Here is a 6,954-nt window from a genome sequence, read left to right as displayed (position 1 = left end):
ATTTGAAAATGGAATCTTTGCAGATATAATTAGGTTAAGATGAGGACATACTGGATTAGGGTTGGTCCTAAACCAATAACTGGTGTCCTTATATGAAGAGAAAACAAAGACACAGAGACACACCTAGGATGAATGCCACATGATGACAGAGGCAGAGAGTGTAGTGGTGACCCATGAGCCAAGGGTTGCCAACCGCCACCAGAAGCCAGCAGAGAGGCATGGGATGATTTCTCTCCCAGAACCTCCAGAAGGTACCAACCCTGCTGACGTCTTGATTTCAGGCTCTGGCCTCTAGAACTATGTGAAAATAAATTTTTATTTTTGTAAACAACCCAGTTTGCAGTAGTTTGTTACCTCTGCTCTAGGAAACTAATACAATTCACATTAATCCTCAAGGTAGGTGTCAGTTTCTCTTTTAAATTTTTTTTACAACATAACCTGACTAAAACTTGTGCTCAGTCCACTGTCTGTTAATCAAGTTCACTAAACAATAGAGTTATAGCAATTAGGTGATCTGGTGAAAAAAATTATTCCAAAATTTATGCTAATTGACCACATGTGCTTTTTGATCTCAATTCCAAGAGGAATTCTTTCCATCAGGAAAGTAACTGCTCCTTCAAGATGGTCATTGCTACTTTGTCAAAGCCTGTAACCTGGGAGATAGTCAAATAGGGATGGCTTTGGTGATTTCTCACCACAACAGGGCTGCTGTGCTTATGGGAGAGGAGATTATGATATTGGAAGACCAGGCAATGCAAGGAATGAGTCTGCACATTCTGGGTCAGGTGCCTGGAATAATGTGATACAGGCTTCTAGGGAATGAGAGGGAATCCAGCGTGGATGGCTCCTTTGTTGATGCTAAAGAATATGAGGATTACAATGAACACGTTTGGGAAGAAACTCAGGAGGTTTAAGTGGCACAAAAAAAGTCTGGTTATAAAAGTGGACAATGATTAGGTCATGGGCAGGGCAGAATAGAAGAAACCAGGAATGGAAACTGGACTTACCAAAAGGTGCAAAATCAGCTATGAGGCACTCAGACAGGAAGTCACACGCAGAAGATGGCCTGGAAAGAAGTAGTGTATAAACACTAGACACTCTAAAGAATATAGATGCTTGCCAACCTGGAGGATGAAGACAGCAAGTAGGTTGGGCAGATCAGTGTCAAGAGATTCAGGACAGATGGACAGATCTAAATGGAAACAGATTGAATCTATGGCAGGGGGTCAAATAGAAACTCAAGCTAAATTCACGGGAACAAATAAGAAGGGCTCTTGTTTTTCATCCCCTCACAAAGTTCTGGGTTTTTGGTAAAAAGTAAGAAGGTGTTTTCCATGTTCAAGAGTTCTCTGCAGAGTGACAGAAAGCTTACTCCCAGGCCCTCCCCATTACAGAAATTTTGTTTTATTTATATGGCACTTTATTTATATATGCAGTTCATAGATGTCTTAACTTTCCTGCCAGAAGGTAGGCTCCTCTTGGTATTAATGGATATTATTTTTGACCACCTACTGTGTCCCAGGTGTTTTTTGTCAGTACTTCATATATATTATAATGCCATTGTTTCTTTTGAAAGCACACAATCCTGAAGAGTTTCAGATGTGGAGAGAAGTAACTAATTTATGGTCACACAGCTAGAAAGAGACAGAACTAGAAATTAAACTCAGGTGTAGTTTTTACTATCATTGATGGTGCTTTCCCTCCTATTTCCCATGCCTTATTTATTGCTACCAATTCACAGTCTTTACAGCAACAGCAAGTTAGATGATCTGATGAGGATTACTTTGTTTCCACACAGGAGTATAGTGTGTGCTGCTTCCTAGAGCTTGATCTTTCTGGTTCCAGATTTTGGTAATGGTGGATGACTATATCTCCTAGGGCAGCTCATGGTAAGAATGAAGTAGAAGAGGCAGGAGGCCAGTGAGTCATTCTATGTCATCAGGTGCCCAGAACTGCAGTTGTGAAGGAAGAATTGTTTGCCTTGAGGCTTATCATACTTCCCAAAAGGGCAGGAATTTGTGTCAGAGTGTGATCTACACAAAACAGAGAATCAGAATCTATTTAGAGAGGGAATGCTGCACAGAGGATAAAAGAATTAATATTTCTGAACTATCTTGACTTTTTCTTCCATAAAACTTTACCTAGTAAACTCCCATTCAATGAAATGGTGAAGCCCTGTCTCCACAAAAATACAAAAATTTGATGGATGTGGTGGTGCCTACCTGTCTCGAGAGGCTAAGGCATGAGAATCACTTGAACCCAGGAGGCAGAGGTTGCAGTGAGCCAAGATCACACCACTGCACTCCAGCATGGCAACAGAGTGAGACCCCGTCTCAAAAACAAACAAACAAACAAACAAACAAACAAACAAAATGATGCCCCTGTGCTACTTTAGCAGTGTGGGGTAGTTGGAGAACCAAATGCATTTGTAGCCACTTAACAGGCATCTAAAGCTTGAACAAATTGCTTCTCCTTTTGAAACTCAGTTTTTTCCTCTGTGAAGTGATGTAATACTTACCTTGCTGTCTGGGTGAGAGAGTCATGTTTCATACAATCAATTCATACAGTTGTACCTGGGTAAGCTGACCTGAAGAGCTCCACACCACTTAGGACTAAGAGCTGTGATTTAGAATTGAATTTCTCATGTAGTAACTGTGGAGAAGACAATGAGAAGTGTCGGTTCATTTTCTGTTGGTGAACAAAATGCCACAAAGTGGGTAATTTATAAAGAAAATAGGTTTAGTAAGTTCACTGTTCCGGAGTCTGGAAAGTCCAAAGTCGAGGGGCTATATCCAGTGAAGACTTTCTTGTTGCTCCATAACAGGGTGGAGAGCATCACATGGTTAGAAGGCAAGAGCAAGAGAGTCAGAGAGATCTTGCTTTTATAACAAAACCACTCCTGTAATAACAAACACTCCCCTGATAATGACATTAATTTATTTATGAGGATGGAGAGATTATGTTTTCAACATGTGAAAATTTGGAGAATACATTCAAACTATAATAACAGGGAAGGAACTCTTATATTCTCGCCTATTCGATCCAGATATTTAGTTAACTTGGAATGTGGTGCTGTTTGGGGAATGATGTACCTATGGATAAAAACCAGATGCAGTCCGTTGTGAAGGTGATTCATGCAAGTGTTACAGGCTACTTTAGGATCACAACTTACCCTACTTCAAGTGTTGAGAATTTGGGGTTCTGTGAATTAGGTGATGAGAGAGGCCCCCCTCCATGAGCTATGCAGTCACCCACCAAGTATACATATAGTTCTTTGTGTGTTTATATAATAAGTATGTGGGTAGTTAAGGCTAACCGTCTATTAAAAAAATAAGCTATTTGTGTTTTTGTTTTACCGATTTACTTAGGAACAAATACATATTAAGTATTTTTTGTATGCTGGGCTCCTGGCACATGTAAACGTGAAAGCATGATCTTGCATTAAATCAATCTAACTTTTCAAATCCATATATTAAGGCAATACACACCTCAGTTGAATTTTAGATTAATGAAGGCTGTTATTTTATTATTTGAAATTACAACATACTTGAAATGTCGTTTCGGAAGATGACCCTAGTTATTCCTGATTGTCTCAGGCTAGTAAAACTGAGTGCTCTTTTTATATTCGACTAGTTTATTATCATCTTACCTGAGCTCTCTGCTTTACTTCTAATTTCCTAAAGCCTCTATAAATCTTGGTCTCCCTTCTTTAATTTGTTGCTGTCTTTGAAAAGACAATTACAAATCCCTGCTTCCCGGTTTCTCTGGAACTTTGTTCATCCATTTTCCTGATTTTTTTTCAGTGTCTTCTGTCACTTTTTCTCTGCTGCTGTTTCTCTGTCACTGTTTCTCCACTGCTGACAAAAGGGTTCAAAGCTTTTCCTATTCTAAAGAAGAGAAAACTTCATCCCAATCCAATTCCCCTTCAAATTTACCCTCTTTTCCTCTTTCATTCAATACCAAAGTTCTTGAAACTTGGGCAGACTTTTGACTCCATCTTGTTGACTCTCACTGCTTTGTCTCTCTCAACCTGGCTTTCATTCTTGGCACATTCCTGAAAATGTTCCCACAAAAGAGCAACTCCAAGCTCTGGCATCAACAACAAATCTTTATCCTTGACTTATTTGAGAAATTTGATATAGTTTATGTATTTTTTCTGAAATCTTTTTTTCTTAGCTTCTGTTCAGTCTCTCTTCTCCCAACTTTCCCTAATCATTTACTAAGATTTTCCTCTATCTGCTTTATTTCTTTGTGAACCCATTTTCTTTGTGAACTCATTTTCCTTGTATTATTAACCATTCAATTACTATAAGTATGATTTAATTAAGTCTCTGCATCTTTATTATTTAATTAAAAATATGAATATTTAGACTTGACTTTACCTCTAAGCTCCAACCATTCTTTGGCAACTTGGTCTAGTTGTAACTTAACATCTCAAGTTTATGACATCTGAAATCAAACTTATTGCTCTCCTCCCATCTGCCATCCTCATATTTTCCCTTTCTTACCTCTATTCTTTTGAGGAAACTGTCGTTTTCTCAACTAAGCAAGCTAAAAATCTCACATGATATTTTTTTATTCCAGAAACTCTGATGTGTTGTATTTAATCCATTGCTGAACTCTATTAATTATACCTCTTATAAGGTATGGCTTGTCTATGTGGTATAGGGAAGTTTTTAATGAAAGATAAGCAAAAAGCCAGGGCAACCAGTTCTTCGAATCATTAGGTCAAGGCCAACAATGATCTATTGTCTGTTCTAGAATAAAGCAGGAATTCAATTTGAATGTTTTGTAGTGGCATCATTCATCAATATCATATGGGTACCTGAGTCCTATATCAGGAAGGATGTTATCAGACTGTGAGCACCAACGCTTTCTGGAGAATTAGTCTGGCAGAATACAGAGTATGGAAGTAGAGTGCTGACTGCCCAGGGTAGGGTATAGAGCCAAAATCTACTTTTGTGAAGAAGCTGAAGTGAGCATCAGGGACCTAGGAAGTAGGCAATTGGACAGCCAGGCTGCAGAAGGAGACAACTGTGGACATAAATAGATGGTTATGTCCAAAGGACTGAGTCTACCCCAGGCCTAGGGACTATTTTCAACCCTCACATTGTTGTGAGGGAAACATCTAACTCATGACCAGGCCATGCTCTTATTGGTGTAGGCCCTTAGAGGCATATCTCTCATTTCTGTGGGGCAAAGCAGGCAGGCAGCAGAACCATTTCTACAACTCTGCTAGAGCGTTGCCTCCCACAAGTCCATGGCTACTAAGTTGATTCTGACTTAAATTATTACTTATACTCTGGAACTGGACTTCTTCCTTCCTTCAGTTTATATCCATTTCAGTATAGTCTTCTTGATGCAGTCAGACTATTTTTCTAAAGCATTGTTCACTTATGCCAAATTTTTACTCAAAATCCTTCAGTGATTATTCACCTCTTCCTTTTTACAATATTATTACTTCAATATTTTTTATCCTTGTCACTAACAATTCCCTTGCATTTCTTTTGTACTGAAACATTCATTCATTCATTTTTTATTCAATAACATAAACAACTTTCTATATACTGGAAATTATATAGACATAAATTATAAAGATATAAAGATAATAACACAAGGTCTTCATTTTTGAACAATACATAGTCTTAGGAGGAGAAAGACGTAAATAAAAGACCACTACATATTGTTACAAATTCCAAATAGTAGTAAGTAGAGAATACCATGGAGGAAATGAATGCCTTGATCTCCCTAAATGAACATTTTCTTTTCCTTTTTCTTTGAACCTTTGCTGATACTATTTCCTTCTAGACCATAACTCTCACCTCTTATTGTTTTGATACATTCTATTTCTCTCTCAAATAATTTTTTAAAAATGAAATGTCAGCTTCTCCATGAGACCTTTCTGATTTCTCAAAATCTGATAGAAACTTTCCCATAACACTTTGAACAATTTTTGTGAATTATTCATTGTCTGATAGATGTTTTCCATGTTCTGGGCTTATCTCTATCCCAAATCTTATAGTCCTCAGAATAGGCTTTCAATGTAATTGCTCATATTTTATTCACTGACAGCTGTAGCCATAATTATTTGTATTCAAAAGTTTTTGTATTACAAATTCCTTAAAATAAATTATTGGTATGGTTGCTCAAGATAAAAATGGAATTATGTTATTTTATTATCAGATAATATGAATAAAACTATTGAAGAAATTGAATAAAATGAGTGACAAAAATTCATACCTAAACTTCAAGAACAAAGACAAACAAAAATTATTTGAAGCAGAATTTGTTAGTAGTGAGGTCAGGCTGAATTAATCTACCAGGAAAATGAAAAAAAAAAATTGTTTCTTACATAAAATGTTAAAACATTTTTTGCTGTGACCCATCAAATTAATTCTGGGAAATAGCAGGGATTTATTAGGTACAAATTTTATTTTAGCATTTCTTTTGGGATATTTGGTAAGACTTCAGAATGCTCCAAATATCTGGGAAATTTTTCTATGTTGGGAGTACATTAAAAAAACTAAACATACACCACCGTTCTTTCTTTTTTCTTCTTCTTCTTTTCTTTTTCTTTTTCTTTTTTTTTTTTGAGACAGAATTTTGCTGTGTTGCCCAGGCTAGAGTGCAGTGGCATGATGGTGGCTCACTGCAGCCTTAACATCCCGGGCTCGGGGCTCAGAGGGTCCTTCTACCACAGCCTCCCAAGTAGCTGGGACCACAGGTACATGCCACCAGGCCCAGCTAATTTTTTAAATTATTTGTTGACACAGGATCTCCCCTATGTTGCCCAGGCTGGTCTTGAGCTCGTGGGCTCAAGCGATCATCCCATGTCAGCCTCCCAAAGTGCTGAGATTACAGACTTGAGCTGCTGTGCTTGGCCAAGTGTTTTCTAATTAGCTGAAAGTTCACATATATTTCTTATTTATGTGATTTTGATACTGGATGCCAGTA

The 6,954-nt window shown here is 37.6% G+C and overlaps 1 long non-coding RNA gene across 1 annotated transcript; it reads right to left on the bottom strand.

Moving 5' to 3' along the window:
- Positions 1-1,654: 1,654 nt before the first annotated feature.
- Positions 1,655-2,647, bottom strand: LOC117064472. The gene is made up of 2 exons (XR_004429479.1): positions 2,519-2,647; positions 1,655-2,033 (listed from the first exon to the last, which is right to left on the bottom strand). It is a non-coding gene; the product is annotated as an uncharacterized LOC117064472 (long non-coding RNA).
- Positions 2,648-6,954: the final 4,307 nt, after the last annotated feature.

Source organism: Trachypithecus francoisi, unplaced genomic scaffold (assembly GCF_009764315.1).
Source record: "Trachypithecus francoisi isolate TF-2019V2 unplaced genomic scaffold, Tfra_2.0 Lachesis_group2, whole genome shotgun sequence".
NCBI lineage: Eukaryota > Metazoa > Chordata > Mammalia > Primates > Cercopithecidae > Trachypithecus > Trachypithecus francoisi.
Note: the sequence above shows the minus strand (reverse complement) of the source record. Positions and strands in the feature narration are given on the sequence as shown.